Consider the following 13,692-nt stretch of genomic DNA (forward strand, 5'->3'; position numbering starts at 1 on the left):
CTGCCCCCATTTTAGCTCCAGGAGTTGGTGGAGAGGGAAGCCTGGTGTGCTGCAGTTTATGGGGTCACGAAGAGTTGGACGTGACTGAGCGACCGAACTGAACTGAACTGATGTGTCCTTCAGGGATCATGTAACAGTTTCCTGTCTTAATCACTGCCTGAGAATAAACTTCATTAATAAAGGTGAGGAACACACACATAATCTGGCTCTTATTGAGAATTGGAGATTCCATCATTTACCCCTCCTCCTTATGCAGAGAGAATCTTTTAAATGACTTGCCTAAAGGCATTCAGCTAATATGCGATAGACCTTGAATTCAAACTCAGATCTGTGTTCAGAACCTAAGTTCTCCATTCCCACCTTGCACCCCTCTTCAGCTGAAGATTAACATTGAATGTCTGTGGGTAGGAAATTGGTTGCTAAGGAAACAGAGATCAGAAGGTTGCCCGAGAGATTTATTAACTGTTATCTGCTTGTCTCTTTTGAGTTTACAAAGTACTTTTGAAATACTATGGATACATACAGGATACTAAAAACAAGTACAGTTTTTTTTTTTTTTAAAAAAAAACTGGATTATTTCATTTAAACTTTCAAAACTGTTACTCCTCTTTTTCAGGGAAGGTAAGGCTCGTAGAGTAAGGTAGCTTGCCTTTGGTGGCTGGTACTCAAGCCAAGGCCTGCCTGCTTCTGGAGTCTCTGATGTTACCTGTTGGTGCTGATGCATCCTGAGTGGACCCCTTGGCAACATTAGAGGTGCTTTTGAATATGAAAAGTGGGGTGAATATCCCCCTCCCGTAGGTCTCTTCTGTTCTCTAGAACTTGGAAAAATCCTGCCTTTGCTTACCAGTGTGAGCAGGGAAGTTTCCCAGCTGCTCTTCCTGGCCACCAACCCCCGGCTGGGGCCAGGGGACTCCTCTGGGCGAGGAGTGTTTGGCTAGCGTGCGCGTGAGTGGCCGATCACCAAGTGACTGACCTCACGCAGCAGGAAACTTTCTTCACCTTCATGAAAACTGAACCCATGAGACCATCAGATGTGTGACTACACTGAAGGCGAGAGGGTAAAGAGACCTTTAGAAAGGTGAATCTCCTGCTGAACCTGCTAATTTCAGTGATTTTGGCCTTTTTAAAACTACCTTAGAAACGTAAATGTTACAGAATAATACATCCAGATACCTAGTATATATGTAGATACTTAAAATGCATGTGAAAATAGGGCCCGTTAAAGGCTAAATGGAATAGTACTTCTATGTTTCAGGGGTCTCCTTTTTTTGTTGTTGTTGGGAAACTTTCTGTCTTTCCGATCAGCTGAATTCATTTGGTGCTATTGCTTTCCTTTTATGAAAAAAATTAATTCTGGGGATTTGATCGAAATAGACTTGAAAACAACAAGCCTCAAATTGCAAATATCAGGCAATCTGGAATTTGGCTTTTTGAGGCTGAAGTCGTTTGCTAGTAAATTTGCTGTCTTGCCCCTGCCTGCACCCCACGACAAGAAGTCTCAATTCTTTTCTAGGTGCCTCCTCCCAGTATGTTTGTAGCAGACACGCACACACACCCGTGCACACACACATGTGCTTGCACATGGCTTTGACTTTGTGCTGATAGGTAAAAAAAACGCCAGCATCAGCTAGGGTGGGCAGTAGGCCGATCTGGTTTAAATTGAAGCTGCCTGGGAGATCTGGGGTAGTAAGTGAGTGACGACAGGTGCAGGTTTCGTTACGCCCTTCTGAGCTCAGCCCATGGTTCTTTCTTTGATTCTTTTCACCCAACACCCTTGCCTGAGTTGCATCCAATAAAATTTATAGCCCCATGATCTTGTTTCAGAGCGGAAGGGAGATTTTTCTCTCCACTTGGCTAAATGGTGCCTAAGTTAAAACCCAACTTCCTGCCCTCTCCTTAATTCTTAAGAAGTAGGAATAAGGAGTAACCGCAATGAGAAGCTGCTGCTAGGTCCAATATCTGTAGTCTGGCATGTGAAGAGCTAATTTTGGGGTCCTGTTTTAGAAAAGCCAAGAATTAACTTGCAGAGCATGCATGTATGCTGTCGTTTCAGTCGTGTCCTACTCTTTGTGACCCTATGGACTGTAGCCCGCCAGGCTCCTCTGTCCATGGGGATTCGCCAGGCAAGAATACTGGAGTGGGTTGTCATTTCCTTCTCCAGGGGATCTTCCTGACCCAGGGATTGAACCTGTGTCTCCTGCATTAGCAGGTGGATTCTTTACTGCTGACCTACCTGGAAAGCCCAGAGAAACTTGCACAGAATTAACCATAATTAGAAAATAATTACTGGGCTTCTGCGCTATGATAACTGGAGCTACCAGCTAGTCAGAGAATTCTTTGTTCTCAATTCAGCTCAGTTGCCCAGTTGTGTCTGACTCTGCGACCCCATGAACTGCAGCATGCCAGGCCTCCCTGTTCATCACCAACTCCCAGAATTTACTCACACTCAAGTCCTTTGAGTCAGTGATGCCATCCAACCAACTCATCCTCTGTCCCCTTCTTCTCCCACCTTCAATCTTCCCAGCATCAGGATCTTTTCCAATGAGTCACTTATTTGCATCAGGTGGCCAAAGTATTGGAGTTTCAGCTTCAACATCAGTCCTTCCAATGAATATTCAGGACTGATTTCCTTTAAAATTGACTGGTTTGATCTCCTTGCAGTCCAAGTGACTCTCAAGAGTCTTCTCCAACACCACAGTTCAAAAGCATCAATTCTTCTGTGCTCAGCTTTTTTTTATAGTCAAACTCTCACAACCATACATGACTACCAGAGAAACCATAGCTTTGACTAGGCGGACCTTTGTTGGCAAAGTAACATGTCTACTTTTTAGTATGCTGTCTAGGTTGGTCATAACTTTTCTTCCAAAGAATAAACGTCTTTTAATTTCATGGCTGCAGTCACCATATGTAGTGATTTTGGAGCCCAGGAAAATAAAGTCTGCTATTGTTTCAATTGTTTCCCCGTCTTTTTGCCGTAAAGTGATGGGACCCGGTGCCTGATCTTAGTTTTCTGAATATTAAGCTTTAAGCCAACTTTTTCACTCTCCTTTTTCACTGTCATCAAGAGGCTCTTTAGTTCTTCACTTTCTGCCATAAGGGTACTGTCAGCTGCATATCTGAGGTTGTTGATATTTCTCCCAGGAATCTTGAATTCAGTTTGTGCTTCATCCAGCCCAGCATTTCTCATGATGTACTATGCATATAAGTTAAAAAAAGCAGGGTGACAATATACAGCCTCGATGTACTCCTTTCCAGATTTGGAACCAGTCTGTTGTTCCATGTCTATTTCTAACTGCTGCTTCCTGACCTGCATACAGGTTTCTCAAGAGGCAGGTCAGGTGGTCTGGTGTTCCCATCTCCTTAAGAGCTTTCCACAGATTTTTGTGATCCACACAGTCAAAGTCAGTAAAGCAGAAGTAGATGTTTTTCTGGAACTCTTGCTTTTTCAATGATCTAGCGGATGTTGGCAATTTGATCTCTGGTTCCTCTGCCTTTTCTAAAACCAGCTTGAACATCTGGAAGTTCACGGTTCACGTACTGTTGAAGCCTGGCTTGGAGAATTTTGAGCATTACTTTACTAGCGTGTGAGATGAGTGCAGTTGTGCAGTAGTTTGAATATTCTTTGGCTTTGCCTTTCTTTGGGATTGGAATGAAAACTGGCATTTTCCAGTCCTGTGGCCACTGCTGAGTTTTCCAAATGTGCTGGCATATTGAGTGCAGCACTTTCACAGCATCATCTTTCAGGATTTGAAATAGCTCTACTGGAATTCCATCACCTCCACTAGCTTTGTTTATAGTGATGCTTCCTAAGGCCCACTTGACTTCACATTCCAGGATGTCTGGCTCTAGGTGAGTGATCACACCAACGTGATTATCTGGGTCATGAAGATCTTTTTTGTGTAGTTCTTCTGTGTATTCTTGCCACCTCTTCTTCATATCTTCGGCTACCGTTAGATCCATACCATTTCTGTCCTTTACTGAGCCCATCTTTGCATGAAATGTTCCCTTGGTATCTCTAATTTTCTTGAAGAGATCTCTAGTCTTTCCCATTCTCTTGTTTTCCTCTATTTCTTTGCATTAATCACTGAGGAAGGCTTTTTTTTTTTTTAATCTCTCCTTAGTCTTTCCCATTCTATTGTTTTCCTCTATTTCTTTGCATTAATCACTGAGGAAGGCTTTCTTGTCTTTCCTTGCTATTCTTTGGAACTCTGCATTCAAATGGGTATATCTTTCCTTTTCTCCTTTGCCTTTCGTTTCTCTTCTTTTCACAGCTATTTGTAAGGCCTCCTCAGGCCACCATTTTGCCTTTTGCACTTCTTTTCTTGGTGATTGCCTTGATTCCTGCCTCCTTTACAATGTTACAAACCTCTGTCCATAGTTCTTCAGGCAGTCTGTCTATCCGATCTAATCACTTGAATCTATTTGTCACTTCCACTGTATAATCATAAGGAATTTGATTTAGGTCATACCTGAATGGTCTAGTGTTTTTCCCCACTGTCTTCAATTTAAGTCTGAATATGACAACAAGGAGTTCATGATCTGAGTCACAGTCAGCTCACGGTCTTATTTTTGCTGACTGTGTAGAGCTTCTCCATCTTTAGCTACAAAGAATGTAATCAGTCTGATTTCGGTTTTGACCACCTGGTGATGTCCATGTGTAGAGTCTTCTCCTGTGTTGTTAGAAGAGGGTGTTTGCTGTGACCAATGGGTTCCCTTGGCAAAACTCTATTACCCTTTGCCCTGCCTCATTCTGTCCTCCAGAATCTTCATTCTTTGTTGTGCGGCTGTGCAGTTGTGTGTTGTTGAGTGTTTGGCACCATCCTTGGCATCCACAAACTAAATGCCAGTAGTACAGCTCTCTTACCCTCTGTCAGGGAGACCAACAATGTCCGCAGACAACCAGCTTGCCCCTGGGAGGTGATATCCCCCTGGTTACAAACCACTGATTTAGATCAAGTGGCAGCTCAGGAGCCTTGAGTAGCGCTCACATCCAGAAAGGACATCTCAGGACTGGTAAGGCGGCTGAGTCTCTCAAAGACACTGATGTATTTTCCAGGTCTCTGTGTCTGGCGCGCAGAGAGGTGTCTTGCTCCACTCAGAGTGTGTCTGCAGAGGCAGCCGTGGTGATCTCCCTGCGTGTGCCAGGCCTTTTTGGGAAATACTAGAGAGGGTCCCTCTGGAGGCAGAGCTCTCTGGGCCATGCAGATCTGCTCTCTGGCCTGGCACCACCTGGCAAAATCGTCGTCTTACCCAAAAATATGCTTTTGTAACTCCTGGCAAAACAGGGGTCGTGTTCTGTTTCCTGACTTCTCTTTTCTGTTTCCAGATGTGTCACTGGTGACACGTGGAGCCCATGGAGAACTCTGTTGTAATCCAAGGCTCTCCTTATTCTCTGCCAGACCCCTTGTCATGACTTTTCCTGCCGTCTAAGCCAATCTACTTTGTGTCTCCGCGTGGTGGTCAGTGTCTGGGTATCACTGTCACCTTTATTTTTCTCAGGCCTGTAGCGTGTTGCAAGGAGAAAACTGTATAGGTCTTTTCTATAAATGGAGTTAACACCTTCATGCTTGCATTGCCTTGATTGATGACAAGGGACAGGAATTCAAAATCTGCGATTTATTGCCTGTGTCATTTGGAGCAGTATACTTAGTTTCCTTGGTCCTTCGTTTGTTTACAAATGAGAGTAACTTACCCCTGCAGAGTTATTATAAGAACAAAATAAGATAATCTGTGCAAAATGCTTAGACTCTCCAGGGTAATATACTATTATTATGCACCTTTTATATCCAAGAAGGCTGCAGCCTCTTTGTCTGTGGGGACTGGTTTAAAGTTCAGTTGAAGTAGACTCTGTCTTTTTCTCCCAGTTCCCGGGACCTAGAAAGTACTCAGTAAATACCTGACGAATGACTGTATGAAGACACGTTGGAAAGTCAGACCCTGTGGCCCACTGACCCCTTGGGGGTTGGAGACAAGGGTAGAGAGTTACTCTATGGTTTATGTGTCACTTACATTTGTGAAAGAGATTCCAAACAGTCATATTTTTACGAGTTCACAGAGTGTTTATTAGGGTCCCAAACTTGAGTGCGTGGAGAGGCAGTCCACATGTAAGACTCTGGCAAGTATAAGATAAGACAGGTGGGAAGGGGCCCAGGAATCTGGGGAGAGCACCTGCAGCCTGCAGACATTCGTGGTCATGAATTTCAAAGTCTCTGCATCAGCCAAAGCAAACGTGTCTGTGGGCCTGTTTAAGTCTTCCTGCAGCCATTTGTGACACCTGGTTAATTTACAGAGTTCCTAGGATAAACGGTAGGACCGGTGCTGGGCAGATGAGGTGCTCAGAGTCCACTAGCAAAGATGGACGGAGATGAATAGTGAGGACCTGAGAGTGGCTGAGATGGAATGAGCCCACAGCCAAGCACTGTTTTTACAAATGACAGCTTGGATTTAATCCTCAGCAGTCCCATGTGAGATAGGAGGTATTATTGCCCCTATAGAGGAGGATAGTTAAGATGCAGAGAGGTGGGGTGGCCTGTCCACGATTGCGCAGCCAGTCGCTGGCTGGGGACGCAGCGTGATGTGCCGTCGGCAGCAGAGCATGACACACCGTCTGGATCTCACTCCTTCCGCAGCCCTCCTGCTGTTTCTCCCCCACACCGCAGCCTGGGTGATATCACAGAGCCACTGTGATCAGGCCGCTCACAGTCTCCCAGCTGCTCATGCAGCATCAGCCCCACTCCAAGGAGGCCCTGTGCCATGGGGATGCCCCTTCTCTGCCAGCTGTGCTCCTCAGGCTCTGTGCTCAGCTCGACTTACTCGGCTGCATAGGCCCTGGGCCTTACGGTCACCCTCCCCTCTGCCAAAGTCTTCTTCTGGGGGACCAGGATCATTCCTCGGGCCTCAGATCCAGGGTCCTCTCTGCAGAGAACCACCCAGCCTTCCCCGTCCAAAGGCAGCCTCCCAGGTTACTCTCTTCCTCATCAGCCTGCTCGTTTCCTCTCTGGCACATGTGTTTTCCTGGCTGATGCTCCTTGCTGGGAAGTAAGCTCCAAGAATGTCAGGACCTGTCCTATTTCCTGTTGCATGCCATTGATGACACATGGCTGGCACAAAGTAGACACATGATGAAGACCTGTGTGTTGATCGAACAAGGCAGGATGTGGGAGGAGGCTGTCTTCACAGGGCAGAATCAGAGGAATGGAAACCCAGCTGATGTTATATGGATAACCAAAGCGCAGTTGGGATTTTCAGGTGCTTTGCTTGAAACCTGCCATTGCCTCCCCTCTGGTTGTCACATTAGCTCCCCAGGACTTGGCACTTGGTATGTGCCATAGACCTTCATGCTGCCTCTGCGTTGCCTCTAGCCTCACAGCCCCCAGTTCCCTGCACACCCTCCCCTCCTGCTGTAGCCTCAGTGACATCACCACTGCCCAGTCAGGCCACATTCTGGCAGGTCCAGCCCTTTCCATGTTCTCTTCCTGAAGCTTCCATTATCCTTCAAGTTTCAACTTAAATACTCCTTCCCCAGGAGTCTGTCCTCAAGCCCCTGGACCAGACCAGAGGCTCTCAAATACCCTTCGTTGCACTGATCACCACTGTCGTTACATAGTCATTTTTGTGATGTACTGTCTGACTCTGGCTGTTCTCCCCAGGCCTCCAGGAAGGGCAGCCAGTCATCTCACTCATCTCTGTGCACCCAGTGTCAGCTCCTAGGCCTGTTAGAGGGCACATGCTAAGGAAACTGAGTATGTTTCCTGAGTGTGTCCTTGTCAGGGGACTGAGTATGTAGATGGATGAGTGTCGAGTGAGTGGGTGAATGAAGAGCACCTGCATCTGCTATGACCACCCTCTTCTTTGAGAAAGCTCACTGATGAGATTCCATAGCCCAGGCTGGAGCTTGCCCTTCGCAGACGTCTGCCTGTATCGGGTTAACCTGAGAAGATAAGGAGCTTTGTGTTTGTCTTGTCCCAGCACGGGAAAGGGAAGAGCTTCATCTCTGGATGTTACAACGAGAACTAAAATTAGCCCTTTGGGGGTGATCTTCATTCCCCATTGCCTAAGGCCACTGTTCTTGGAGAAAGGTTAAGGGAAACCAGACAGGAGGTGGGTGTTTACAAGTCCTGTCCCAACTAGCCCAGGGTTCCCAGACCCTTGTCCCCCTGACCTTTGGTTAATTAGAGCTGAAGAGGCAACTCCAGACATGGATTTTGTCTTTGAAGAAGGATGCAGGGCCCAGGGTGCCACCCTGAAGGCTTTGTTCTCCTCCCCCTGCATGCTCACTCTCTCACCAAGTCCTTGTGATTCCAGCTCCCCAGTAGCTTCTCTCCTTCCTCGGGAGGTTGAGCAGCAGCATAGGTTCGGAGCTCTGTTGTTGCCTGAGGAGCCTGTGTTTTAATTTGCTTTACACGTGACGATGTCTGGATGACCACCAGGTTGAGTGACGTTATTCTAGATTGGTGGTAGGAAGGCAGTTCTGGACAGAGATTCAATCTGCAGGGGAAAGTGTGAAGCAGAAATAACCCGCTCCCTTGCCGTCAGAATGGTGATACCCCAACCCACCCCATAGTGGAGGCTTCTCTGCAGTCCAGGTACTAGCTACACACCCAAGTCTACACCACCCTGGACTGGCCTGTTCTCAGTCACAGTAAGACCTGGACCTGGCTCATGAGCTCATCTCCAGGGCTTCTGTACCTATTCCTGCCTAAGGAAAGTACACCAACTCATGCTTTTTTAGTTAATGACAGTATTTGAGACCTAGAACTCCATTGGTTTCTACAACAACGCAGCTACCTGGCGTATACACATCTCACTGTACACATCCATAGGGTGTATAAAATGTCAGACAACTGATATTTGCTGAAGAGGGTCTGAAAGAGAAATCACAGTTGCTAATATTAGTGACTGAACTGAACTGAACTGAATATTAGTGAGTAATTTTGGTTGTGCAACTTTGAGTCAGTTACTTAAATTCTGTTTCTTTTTCCCAGCACTATTAGGAGGCAAAAATCAGATGTGCCAAAGGTGCCCCACCATTTTCTCCTTCTATCAGCCAGGCTGTCCTCCTGGCTGGGACACTGCCCTCCCCATCACGCCTCAGTGCACAGTGCTTGTTCACCCTGCCACTTCCCGAAGCAGTCCTACCCTGACACCCCCGAGTAAATTGGGCCTCTCATATTATAAGATTTCATGGTTCCCTGCACCTTTCCCACTTAAGAAGACTGTAAGTAGGTGTGTAATTTTATGTTAAACACTGGGCTCTGCAGCCCTGCTTCCCTGGTGGCTCAGATGGTAAAGCGTCTGCCTGCAGTGCAGGAGACCTGGGTTCGATCCCTGGGTTGGGAAGATCCCCTGGAGAAGGAAATGGCAACCCACTCCAGTACTCTTGCCTGGAAAATTCCATGGACTTTCTTGCTGCAGGATGTTGATCTTATTTCCTTCAGTGATTGGCACAGAATTGTTCAGATTAACATTCCCTAAGGTCAGCATTAGACTCCATGTCTGTAAATCCTCTTTTACTTGATTCCTCTTTTCATTGTGGAAATTTTCAAAGGTACACAACAGTCAACAGAAAAGAAATTTCATATACCCATTACATATAGTGACTAAGAACATATTTGAACATATTCCACCTTCATCCTACTTCCTAAGCAGTGGGTCTGGTGACTGCCTTGGAGGAAGTGTTCGGGAAATACTTGGTACAAGTTAACACTGTGTTACTGATGTGCCAGCATGTGGCTCGCCCTGGAGATTACGTCCGTGCACACATATGCATGTCAGTGATTGTGCTCATGGACCAGGATGAGCACAGACATTTCACTGGAAATGTTCTCGTTTGGAGTTTTTATGTAAATGCCATTGAAAACATGAATGTTTCAGACCGTTTGTCAAGCTAGAGGATTATTAAGCTCAGGGGAACAGACTGACTGCATGGAATCTAAGCCAGTTTATGGACTGACAGGAGAATTGTGTGATGATGTAAAGCCGACCCTTCCCATGTGGTCTCTGCACCAGTCAAGGAGAGATCTCAGGGTTTCAGAAGAACTTATTTAATTTATTGAGATTTTCCATAAGGTTTGACAGGTAGATTTCAGGAGGCATATGTTATATGTGTGTGTGTGTGTGATGTGTGTGATGTATGTGAGTGTTTAAATGTGCCAAGTGAAGGTGAAGAATAAGGATTACTGTAACACTAGGTGTTGTTAATGAGGGCCTGCCTGGGTCAGTTGCTGCACCAGGAAGTCCTTTACAGTATATCTGTTCTTCACAGTAAGGTTTCACATTCAATGTCATTACCCCACCTTAGAAGTGAGAAGACGGAGCGGTTCAGAGAGTTGCCCATGCCTAATCACACAGCAAGTGGCAGAAGTAAAATTTCATTCCAGACCTACCCATTTCCAAAACCTCTGCCTTTTCCATAAGATTACACAGCACCCTGAAACATTCTTTTGTTTTCTTGAGAGGTAAGTGAACTGAAGTACCAGTTGGGAACTTATTCTCTTCTTTCTTTATTCATTAGAAACCCAGAATGTTTTGCAAATCCTGCAGAATTGGCCAGCTCTAAGGTTTAGGCATATCATAGTTTGTTTTTTGTTTTTCTTTCCCCAAATAGCTGACAGTGATGTTTCTCTGCTTCTAGTTGGAAAGATTTTTCAGAATCAGGTATCTACTGTGGTAATATTTTTAAACCCTTACTGAAAGTGCCACAGCCGTTCCATTAGCTGGCCCTCCACTAGGCAGTCCAATCCGTATGGGCTCCTTATGGATGCATTAAGTGGCTGGGAACCAAAGATTGTGTGTGTGTTTAGCAGCTATTTGTTAATTGTCTGAACTGTAACTTTGAATATCAGGAATTCTGTTAAAAAAATCGTAAGAAATTTGATCTGACTTCTTCCAGTTGAGGGGAAAATAATTAGGAAATGACTTTATTTTGACCTAAGGATAATAAATATCTCTAGCCTCACCTTCAGAGATTTACATAACTGGGTCACTTCTATGACCCAAGCCCACTTTCAAGTTTTCTTTCTTATTACTTCCCAACAGCAACCTTTGTTCAGTTTAAACAACACCATTCCCTGTTCCCAGGCATGATTTAGATATTCATACTTCTGTGTCTTTGTCTATAATATTTATAACATTTACCATCTTATGACTTTTTAACCAACTTCATAGGTTACTTCTTCCCCAAATTCTTTCCAGTGTTTGACAGCCCAACTGCATGTCTCCTTTCTGTTTTTATTTTATTTTATTTTGTTGCCCTATGGTTTGGATTTCTGTAATGCTACTTATTAGTCTCACTTACATCACAGTAATTCATGGGCTCATTTTCTCTCCTTCATTGGGCTGAGGACTGAGACTCATGTTTTATCTCCATGCTCCTGACACTTCCCACAGAATTTGCACTTCATAGCCACTCAATATATTTTATTAAATTGCAATTTGAAAGGAAGCCTGTGTGCTTTTATTTAAATAAGCCCATAAATTCAGCACAACCGTCTTCATGAATTCAGAATTCTCAGAAACGTTACCCTTCAGGATTGTTCTTTTGTTGAGATCCAAGAGGTTGGCTTTACAGTAAATAAAATGAATCACAGAATCTTGGGACCAGAATAACAGTAATAAGGATAGAAACTAGAAGTCATCTATGTGATCCATTCCCTTCTCTTCAGACAGTTCCTCAGCCACCTGAAACTGATATGGCTGTCCTTTTGCAAAGATCCCTTTAAAGGATAATGTCATCTCATACCAACTCATCACGTCTTCTAGTCTTGTAAGTTAGGCACTGTTCTCTCAGTTAATCTGAATCCTCCCTTACTGAAATTTATGCTCATTGCTTTCATAGAAATGGAAACCAGCTGCTTTCAACTGAAAATATTTCCCTTTCCAAAGATGGTTATTCCATCATTCCACATCCTTCTCTTCCCCTGGTGTAATTCTCCCTTCCATCTGACATTCCTTTCCGTCCTCCATTTCCAAATGATTGAATGCTACACTCTTAATTTATTGGTCTTTTGCCTAAAAACAAACTTTAGGCTAGGTATGATTAGTAAGTGATCATTGATTTCAGATGTACCTGGAAATATGTCTCACACCATTAAAATCAGTGGATCCAGCCAGGTTGGTGAGTAACTGAAATACTGAGACTGTGTGTGAAATACGATGGTTTCTTTCTAAGCCTGCCATCAACCATTCTCTTCTCAGATTCTCCAGTTGCTTAATTTACAAGACATGATTTGTTTGTCATAAACTGCTTTGCAAGGTTCAAAAGAAACAGAAATGATGCACATGGGAAACAGAGCAAATTTAGGCCATGGATTTTTTTCTTCAGATCTGGTTTATAAATAAGCCTTTCTCAATTAGAAAAACACATGATCATTTTAAAGGAGATTTACAAAAGAACGTGGTACACCGTAAGTGCCCTTTTACCTTTTTGTATGGTTTCTCTATTAAGAAACCCCATGAGCTCCTTTGTGCTAGTTATTAAAAAGAATAGCAAGCAAGCGACTTCCTTTCTGTATTTAGTTTACCAAGGATATGGACTTGTAATTGAGCAGAGGTCTCTGGGCCCCCTTTCATGGGTTCGTTGTTTTGTTTGTTTTTAGTTTGAATGCACTTAAAACCTCAACATATGGACTGAGTTGCAGTGGTAGAACTCCAGTTCAGCACTCCAAGCAGACTTCCAGTACAGGAATAAAATGGGTATGTGTGCAGGCTAAAGACATCAGTGATAATATTGAATCAACAGACATTTACTCAATGTCTTCTGTGTGGACCAAAAAGTCCAAAAAACTGTGCATGTAGTTTGCAGTCGAGTGGGAAACAATTTAGCAGACAATCATAGTGCAATACATGCTGGGATGGGGACAAGGGAAGCACCATGGAGGAGTGAGTAACACACCCTTGGACAAACTCCCAAAAGATCAATATTGGTAGGTGATTAAGATTTACAAAGGGTCCGCAGGGTAAGGGTGTCTCAGACAAAGGGAACTCCATGTCACGCAGAGAAGTGAGTGGAAACAGGACCTATTCAGGGGACTGCAGCTTGTTTGAACCAGAGAATAAGCAACTTAGTAGTCCTCACTCTAGGTTCCCTGGGACATGTATCTCAGGCACATTTTTAATTTTTCTCTGGAATTTTATCAAAGTTTCTAGAATATATACATGGTGTTAATTTTTCAAGGCTTCTGTGCTCTTCTAGAGCTTTCATATACACTCAGTAAAACCCTTCTTTCCTTGCTTTTTGCATTTCCCTTTATATGACTATGTTTCCTTCTTCTCTCTGAGCTGTTTGAGGGAGGAGATCTAGTACTTGCCTCTGTATCTCTGTGACACCATGCTTAGTGGTGGCAAAATTGTGTCTGGGAATGAATGAATCACTCCAGAAATGCATGGAGTATTCTGACTGGTTTTGCCCCAACTTTGCTGAGGGGACATAGTTTGGGTCCGATATTGGTATGCCAGATATGAAATAAAAATTTGGTTTTTAACCCAATTGTATATTGAATTGAGCAAGAGTGAGCTGGGTTGCTTAGGTTATTATTTCATTTAGTTCAGTTAATGTTCATCAACATAGAGCTGAAAACCCAGCTTATTTCTCTGTAGTATTCTTAGTGTTGTCTTGAAGCAAGTTTTCATTTGAGTATTTCTTTTGTTAGTATTTTGTTGATAACAGGTATCTATGAGATGATGATGGTGGTA

The 13,692-nt window shown here is 44.1% G+C and overlaps 1 protein-coding gene across 17 annotated transcripts in view; it reads left to right on the forward strand.

Moving 5' to 3' along the window:
* The window catches only part of FGGY (FGGY carbohydrate kinase domain containing), a 510,923-nt gene that overhangs the window by 145,069 nt on the left and 352,162 nt on the right, over nt 1-13,692 (forward strand). Inside the window, exon 1 of one of the 17 annotated variants that reach the window (XM_069592923.1) lies at nt 16-182. The exons of the other annotated variants lie outside the window; for them this stretch is intronic. The gene's annotated coding sequence lies outside the window, so the exon portion shown is untranslated. Of the gene's footprint in view, nt 1-15; nt 183-13,692 lie in introns of those variants that run through there. 17 annotated transcript variants of the gene reach the window in all.

Source organism: Ovis canadensis, chromosome 1 (genome assembly GCF_042477335.2).
Source record: "Ovis canadensis isolate MfBH-ARS-UI-01 breed Bighorn chromosome 1, ARS-UI_OviCan_v2, whole genome shotgun sequence".
Lineage (NCBI taxonomy): Eukaryota > Metazoa > Chordata > Mammalia > Artiodactyla > Bovidae > Ovis > Ovis canadensis.